Genomic DNA, 9,096 nt, shown 5'->3' with positions numbered 1-9,096 from the left:
GATCGCCACTGAAGTCCCGCGGTCACGGAGTTCTCGACAGGGTCGCAACCCACGTCTCGCACATTAAAGGGGACATACCTGTACGCCAATGTGTGCAGCCGTGCCATTCTGCTGACGTACATCGGCGTGCTGCGGTCAGCAAGTGGTTAAAACCACCCAAAAATGGAACTTCCACTTTTTGGGTTCCTCCCCCCCTCCGGTGTCACATTTGGCACCTTTCAGGGGGGAGGGGGGAGCAGATACCTGTCTAATACAGGTATTTTGCTCCTACTTCCAGCCATAGATAGCCGAACCACCCGTGGCTATCTACGCCACTTCCGGCCCTCCTCCACCCCCCCGCTGACTTATTTGATACAGTACTGTAATCTGTAAGATTGCAGTATACTGTATGTGTATTGTGTTTTTCACTTTTTGAATTTGGCGCCAAACTCCGTCCCTGTGCGTCGTAACGTCGCAGGGAACAGAGCTCGGCGGCACTGTGAATCGACAAAGGAAACACAGCGGAGGAGCCCGCACACACAGCGGGGACACATCACAGGATCTAGGGACAAGGTAAGTAACTTCCCCCTGTATCCTGCAATGCGATCCCAAGTCTGGCTCAGGGATACCGCTTTTGGGATAAAAAATTCACCCCGAGCCAGACTCAGGATTACCGCTAAGGAGGTTAAGGGGGCAAATCTTCCGGTCCTTAAGTGGTTAATCATTGCAAAATGTAAAAAAAAAATGATATATAGCATTTCTTGGAAAATGGCTCCATATGTATAAGACACAATCATACGTCTGATATTTTTTTTTTAGTTTGTTTGTTTTCAATTTTAAACTACTCTCTTGGTTTGTTACGTTATATTTATCATAGGTTGTGATTCAAAATGCTACACTTATGATAACTATAATTTTGCACATTATATTTCAAGAGGACTTGAAACAATTTATTGTAGCAGCTTGGATTTTTCCACATATATTTGATTGATTTAAGTGTTTAGAAGCACAGATAGTTGTATATTATTATGGTTTGTTACATTGCTAAAGACAGCCTCTCTCCATCTCTACGTTCAACTTACATTGCTTTATAAAAGTTTAAGGTCTACGTTTTTCAAGTAACAATAACCATTTAAAATTTGCCTTTATCATCCATAGTAAGAACATTACTTTTTCTTGTTGGCCAGTGAGGTAGGCCATGAGAGTGATGGGCCAATATGAATATATGGGAGGCAGAAGAAAGAGGGTAATTTTTTACCCTAAATACTAATTCCAAACTTCTCAACAGTAACATCACAATTTGTACCATTTTTCTTTTTCCTTCATCCAGTACTCAACTATTGGGGTCTCTTTCTCCATTGAGTATACAATTAATTGATCCCATCATACTAATAGGATTAAGGACTGTCATGGATATGCAATAATGTCTGGGAGCTTACCTGTCTCACCATGTGTTCATTAGAGGCCAGACTCTCTTATCTGGCTGCCTTTATCATCTCTCCTCCCTGTATGGTTTCACCCGGGCCATCCCAGGAACTCTATATTAACCTGCCTGGCGGTATCCCCGAGCGTGACTCGGGGTGGGTTTTTCATGTTGCGATCGGTATCCCCGAGTCAGTACAGAGCCTGCAGCGTGCGCTGGCTTACCTTGTCCTGGATCCAGCGATGTCACCGCGCTGTGTGAGCGAGCGGGACCTCGCTCGATTCACACAGCGTCCTCCTGTGCCGCCGATCTCCGTTCCCTGCGACTTACGACGCACGGGAGAGGAGAATGGCGCCAAATTCAAAAACGTAAACAAACACTATACATACAGTATACTGTAATCTTATAGATTACAGTACTGTATGTAAAAAAAACACACCCCCCTTGTCCCTAGTGGTCTGCCCAGTGCCCTACATGTACTTTTATATAATAAAAACCTTTCTTTCTCCCTGCAAACTGCAGATTGTCCATAGCAACCAAAAGTGTTCCTTTATGTCAAAAATGGTTTTAGATCAGCTAAAAAACAGCGATAATAAATTATAATCACTTGCAGAATTGTGCGATAGCGATTTGTGGGGAAATTCGTAAAAAAAATAATGACAGCGACAATTTTGCAACTGAGAAAATTTCAGTGATTTTGATTTGATTACATTATTGAATAATTTTTATTAGAATTATATTATTATTTGTTATAATTATTTATAATTATTTATTATATTATAATTTATAATTTTGTTTTTTAAAAAATGTCATACCCGGGATGCCTATTAGATTCTTGTTTGGTCAGATTTAAGTGAGTTATTCCTAAGAATTACAGGCCTACAGTATAAAACGCCAAATTTCCTTGCAAATAATTGTACCGCTTTTGGTCCTTATTTCCAGACAGTATCATACCGCCAGGGAGGTTAACCACTGCACTGCTGGTCTGCTTTGCTGATAAACGTTGTTTGTTAGTATTGTGGTCCTGCTTGCCGTGTGCTACGTTATCTCTGTGTACCGACTTTGGCTTGTCTCTGACTACTCCTGTTTGCCTGTGACCCTGACCATTGGCCTGTCCCTTGGTTATTCTCGTCTGCTTGTTGCCCCGACCTCGGCTTACCCTTCACTATCCCTTGTGTCCTGAGTGGCTGCTTCCCCTCTCTCCCTACGGAGCGTGACCTAGGGGACTCCGGGGGCCACGACCTGGATCCAGTTGCAGCGAAGGCCATCCTCACCACTTGAGGCTCTGGTGAATACTAACTAATTTATAACTTTTTTGAAATGCGTTTTTCTGGATATTTTTGTTGTTATTCTGTCTCTCACTGTTAAAATAAACCTACCATTAAAATTATAGACCGATCATTTATTTGTCAGTGGGAAAGTGTACAAACTCAGCAGGGGATCAAACACTTTTTCCCTCACTGTACATATACTCTCATCTACTTACCAAAGTGGGTCAATAATAGACCCCCCCTCCCAATGATCTCCCCGCTGTGTTTCACGTGCCTAATATTTCCATAGATCTAACTAATGTTTTCATCGTTGATGTAAGAGTAAAAAGCTTGCACAGTAAAAAAATGACATTTTTATACTCTATTTTATTTTCCAAATCTTCACAAGTCTGTCTATTGAATATATGATCTGGCTCTAATAGGACTATTCCTTCCCCAGCCGCTGGTGATATAGTCTAGTCTCAGCTCATAAATTGAAAATGTTATGTCCATAAATCAGAGTAGATCATTTCCAGGGACATCCTAAATTCCCGGTCAAATCTCACGGATTATTCTAAATATTTTATTTTAATGTCACATTTAGGTTATCCTTTCGTTGAAGTGACTATATTGAGGTCTTAGTTAGTTATTCATCATCAGTGACCTTCTAAAGATACTAGAGAAACAATCTGTCTAGTAATGGACAGAGTGCTGTAGTAAAGCCAGATGTATTATTCAGGCTTCCTATAGTCTTTAAAGCCTCACACAGAGGTTGTAGTGAAGGCACCGTGCTGTCATCACAAGTGTGACATATTTTTCCCCTTTGATGTGCCACGCAGGACCCTAATCAACTGTAATGTACTCTGCAACCGAAGTGCGTCTTCAGAGAAAATTGCTTTAAATAGTGGTTACATGTTATAGGTATGTATGTCGCAATAGTCTTGGTCAGGTGATATTAAAAAATCAATGGACTTACTGTTTGAAATTATTTATATTTTATTTCTTCTTTTGCAGTCACATTTGGGAAAACCTCACTATGCCCCGGATTCACAAAGCACTTGCGCCAACGTATCTCGAGATACGCCGTCGTAAGTACAAATGTGCGCCGTCGTATCTATGCGCCGAACCAGAAACCAAGATACGCCTAAAAATAGGCTTTATCCGACCGACGTAACTTGCCTACGCCGGCGTATCGTGGGCGCATATTTACGCTGGACGCATGTGGCGCTCCCATTGATTTTCGAATTCAAATATGCAAATGAGGGAAATACAGCGATTCACGAACGTACTTGTGCCCGGCGCATAATATACACGGTTTGCGTAAGTCGTACGTCCGGCGTAAAGTTATTCCTCATATATGAGGCGCAATCCATGCAAAGGTATGGACCAGGGAACATAAGCCGTCGTATTTTACGTAGTTTACGTTGGACGTGAATATGGCTGGGCGTAGGTTACGTTCACGCCGTAGGCAGTGTTTCAACGTATCTTAGGCAGTGGTTTCGACGTGATTCTGAGCATGCGCACTGGGATGAGGCTACGGGACGGTGCATGAGCCGTTCATTATATGTATCTGTCTGGCGCTACGGCGGCATAAATATGCGCCGATGTCTGTGAATCCGGCCCAGAATGTTTGTAATGTTCTCCCATTCACATACCGAACATGTGTCAAACACAAGGGCTGAGGGCCGAATCCATTCTGCCAAGCTATTTTACGAAGGATGTACTGGAAATAGAGAGAGTACAAAAAAGGGCAACAAAGCTAATAAAGGGTCTGGAGGATATTAGTTATGAGGAAAGGTTGGAGCACTGAACTTATTCTCTCTGGAGAAGAGACGCTTGAGAGGGGATATGATTTCAATTCATAAATACCGTACTGGTGACCCCACAATAGGGATAAATATTTTTTGCGGAAGGGAGTTTAACAAGACACATGGCCACTCATTAAATGAGAAGAAAAGAGGTTTAACCTTAAACTACGTAGAGGGTTATTTACTGTAAGAGTGGCAAAGATGTGGAATTCCCTTCCACAGGCAGTGGTCTCAGCGGGGGGCATTGATAGTTTCAAAAAACTATTAGATAAGCACCTGAACGCCCACAACATACAGGGATATACAATGTAATACTGACATATAATCACACACATAGGTTGGACTTGACAGACTTGTGTCTTTTTTTCACTTTTCAACTCTTGACTTCTGATGGTGGGAGGGGGGGGCTCTTGACATCTGATGTAAGGGGGAGGTGGGGTGTTCTGGACTTCTGCTTATAATTATTATGAGAATAATAAGATTCTAGACCAGTTGAGAAGAAGGATCACACACCACTGGTATCATCCACAAGAAACTTTATTGGAGACTGCTCAAACAGGAAGCCATGGCAGAACCATATTCTGTCTGTGCAGTCCCCAAGAGAGTTTATTGTGAATGATACCCGAAGTGTGTGACCCTCCTTTTCAGACTTGAATCATCTGCTACAGGAGTGTGACTCAGGTCTGCACCTGCCCTTCACAGCTAAGGCCCCTTTCACACGACAAGCCCACCCGGATGCACCTGTCTGTTTTTCAGGCGGATCCGAGCGGGCCACTCATTGACACCTATGGGCAGGCGGATGTCAGTGGAGATGTGTCCGCTGACACCCACCTGCCATTCGATTAGCTTAAGACAGACGTATAGCGATATGTCTGCCATCCATCTTGGGGGATCGGATTGGATGAGATCTGATGAAAACAGACATGGTGTCCATTTTCGTCCGATCTCCCCATAGGAATCAGAGAGGCTCTGACAGGCCCCTCCCCGCTCAGTGATCAGAGACGACGGAGAGATCTCCTGCTGAGCTGGCGGACTCCGCTAAACGGATCAGCCCCGTGTGGAAGGGACCTAAGTCTTAAGTTTTTACTAAAACCAATAATAATCAAATACAGAGGCAATTGTTTAATATGATAAAGACTAGATATATTTATATAGTCTTAGGCCTCATACACACGATAGGATAGCCAGAGGACAACGGTCTGAATGACCGTTTACATCGGTCAAAACCGATCGTGTGTGGGCCTCATAGGTTATTTAACCTTCGGTTAAAAAAATAGGAACTTGCTTTAAAATTGAACCGATGGACGCCTAACCGATAGGTCAAAACCGATCGTTAGTATGCAAAAGCATTGGTTAAAAACCTGCGCATGCTCAGAATCATGTCGACGCATGCTTAAAAGCATTGAACTTCGCTTTTTTCAGCACGTCGTTGTGTTTTACGTCACCGCGTTCTGACACGATCGGTTATTTAACCTATGGTGTGTAGGCGTGACTGACCATCAGTCAGCTTCATCGGTTAACCTAAGACAACGGTCCTCTGGCTATCCTATCGTGTGTACGAGGCCTTACGGATACAACCAGCCCCTGATGTGTCTCGCAATGATATTGAGTTTAACAACTGTAGCATAATGTTTTTAAATTTTTTTTCACATTTTAGATGTTTCTCAGGAGAAGATATCATGGTTGACTGCAAGATTTTTGGAACAATGTTGAACCTGCTCCAAGTCTGCATACAATGCAAGAAACCCAGCCACTACAGCTTTCAACCCTTTGTTAGGACAAACAGATTTCCAATCTAGTTACAATATCCGATTGCTTCTTGGGGGAACAGGAGGGACGTTTTTTCCCCACTTTAGATCAAATTGGACCATGCTTTATTGCCTTCCTCTGGATCAACTGTGAGTATAGGATTTTCTGTTTGTTTGTTTTCTTCTATTGGTTGAACTAGATGAGCTTGTGTCTTTTTTCCACCATGACTTTTTTGATAATGAAGATCTTCCAGCACAGTGCAGATAGACTAAATTATGAAAAATGCAGATGCCCAGCGCCTCTAACAAGCAAAGAGAACTATTAAGCATTTTCCCTTGCTGGAGGGTCCAAAATAGAGCATCTACATTTTTATTTATTTTTTGCTTTTGCTTTTTGGTTAGAAAGGGGCATATTTTGGAGATGTTGCGGAGGTTGAGGCGGAAAGATAAGGACAGTGATTGGACGGGGGGCTTAAAGTAGAGTTCAGAGTCCAGGACTGCACCTAGAACCTTGGCATGCGGGGATGGGCTTATAGTTGTGCCATCGATTTTGACAGAGAGATCAGGGGAAGGGGCACATGGGGAGGCAGGATTATAAATTTGGTTTGGATAGATTGAGTTTGAGGAAGTGGTGTGACATCCAGACTGATATGTCTGTTAGTAAATTAGTGATACGTGGGGAGACAGAGGAGTGAAATAAGAGGTAGAGAAATAGATATGCACATGCCTTACACTCTCTGGGATGCCAACCTCATGGTGTGCCTTGGATGGAACCAGCGCATGCACCATGAGGAGTAGGATGCCAGTGCTATGATGTGCTCAGGAGGACAGGGGAGGCCTGACTAGCAATACAATAGGAAGTGACCCTCAGTTCCTCTGTTGGGGACTGCAAATTATGTTATGTGGTCAATCTAGTAGGGACACAAGAGTATTTAAATAAGTATTCCCTTCTTGCCCTGGCGAAATTGCTACTTCCAGTTTGGTGGTGAGTGCATACGCTTTCGAAACAAGACTGTATTGTTGACCATTGGATAAATGATTAGCAATAAATAAAAAAATTGATTTAAAAAAAACATTACTAGCACATTCTGAAAAAAAAGGTCAGTGACCCCAGAAATGAGTCAGCCTTTACTGTTAGGCATGAGACATTGATGGCAGGAAGGTCCATGCAGAAATATATATTTGTCACTCATTATCTCCCCTTTGATGTGCTGGATAACCCTTTTTGTTCGTGAGTTTATTTGTTTAAGCTTATTTCAATAATTAGTGAATTTTCATCATGAGGCCATTGTGCTCTGTTTTTTTTTGTTCTATGTACATATGTAGATTGTCCCACTCTACGCAAGAGCAACCAGGCCATGGAAATATGTTCTGCACAATCAAAGCATGTTCTAAAGTTAGGAGGGATAGAATAGGCCCTCTTGTATCAGGCCTGGGTCCCATCAGTTTAACAGGGGCCCTGGGGCAGAGAGGGCACTTTTTTTAAACTTTGGACACATACACAGTAATCCCATGGGCCGTGGCTCTTAACAATTAACAAAAAGGGGACTACTTGCTCATTTTTGGGAGCGTGCTTCCAACAATTCTGGCTTCTTCTACCGCCGCAATTTTTCATCGCAAGTGCCTGATTCACCAAGCACTTGCGATGAAAACCTACGCCTGCGGCCTCCGGCGCAAGGCGGGCCAATTCAAATGGGCGTTTAAATTAGGCGCGCTCCCGCGCCGGACCTACCGCGCATGCTCCGTTTCCGAACTCCCGCCGTGCTTTGCGCGAAGTGACGTCATTTTTTCGAACGGCGACGCGCATAGCGTTATTTCCGTATTCCCGGACGGCTTACGCAAACGACGTTATTTTTTAAATTTCGACGCGGGAACGACGGCCATACTTTATACAGCAATACGATTGCTGTGTAAAGTTAAGGCACCAAAAAAAACGGGAAACTTTGCGACGGGAAACTAGACTAGCGGCGACGTAGCGAATGTGAAAAACCATCGGGAATCGCCGTAACTCCTAATTTGCATAACCGACGCTGGTTTACGACGCGAACTCTCCCCAGCGGCGGCCGCGGTATTGCATCTTAAGATCCGACAGTGTAAATCAATTACACCTGTCGGATCTTATGGCTATCTATGCGTAACTAATTCTATGAATCAGTCCCATAGATAGAACAACAGATACGACGGAGTATCAGGAGATACACCGTTGTATCTGCTCTGTGAATCTGGCCCATAGTCCATATCATGCAAAATAGACCCAGAGTGCTATAGCCATCTTAGAACAAGAAAAAAAACAGATTAAAGAAAATAGGGCATAAAAAAACAAAAAAAAACATAAGCAAAAAAAAAACCCTCTCGTGTGCCGTGTGCCGCTGTCCCTCCAATCCCCACAGTCATCTCCACAAAAAGTGCACATTAAGTTTCACACAATACAGTCAAGAACAACATTCCCTTACGTCTCTCCAGGGTTGCAACTCCCCCACACACGATCACCGCTGACTGTACTGTGTCCTCCTCCAGCCCCCTCCGTTTTGCTGCAATCTCCCTCCCTCCATGTCCCCCGCCGTGTTTCTCTCTCCCTCCGCGTCCCCCCGTGTTTCTCTCTCCCTCCGTGTATCCCTCTGTGTCCCCCGCCGTGTTTCTCGCTCCCTCCATGTCCCCCCGTGTTTCTCTCTCCCTCCGTGTATCCCTCCGTGTATCCCTTTGTGTCCCCCGCCGTGTTTCTCTCTCCCTCCGTGTCCCCCCCGTGTTTCTCTCTCCCTCTGTATATCCTTCCGTGTCCCCCGCCGTGTTTCTCTCTCCCTCTGTATATCCTTCCGTGTCCCCCGCCGTGTTTCTCTCTCCCTACGTGTCCCCCCTGTGTTTCTCTCTCCCTCCGTGTATCCCTCTGT

Source organism: Rana temporaria, chromosome 3 (genome assembly GCF_905171775.1).
Source record: "Rana temporaria chromosome 3, aRanTem1.1, whole genome shotgun sequence".
Classification (NCBI taxonomy): domain Eukaryota; kingdom Metazoa; phylum Chordata; class Amphibia; order Anura; family Ranidae; genus Rana; species Rana temporaria.
This window is presented reverse-complemented; position numbering follows the sequence as displayed.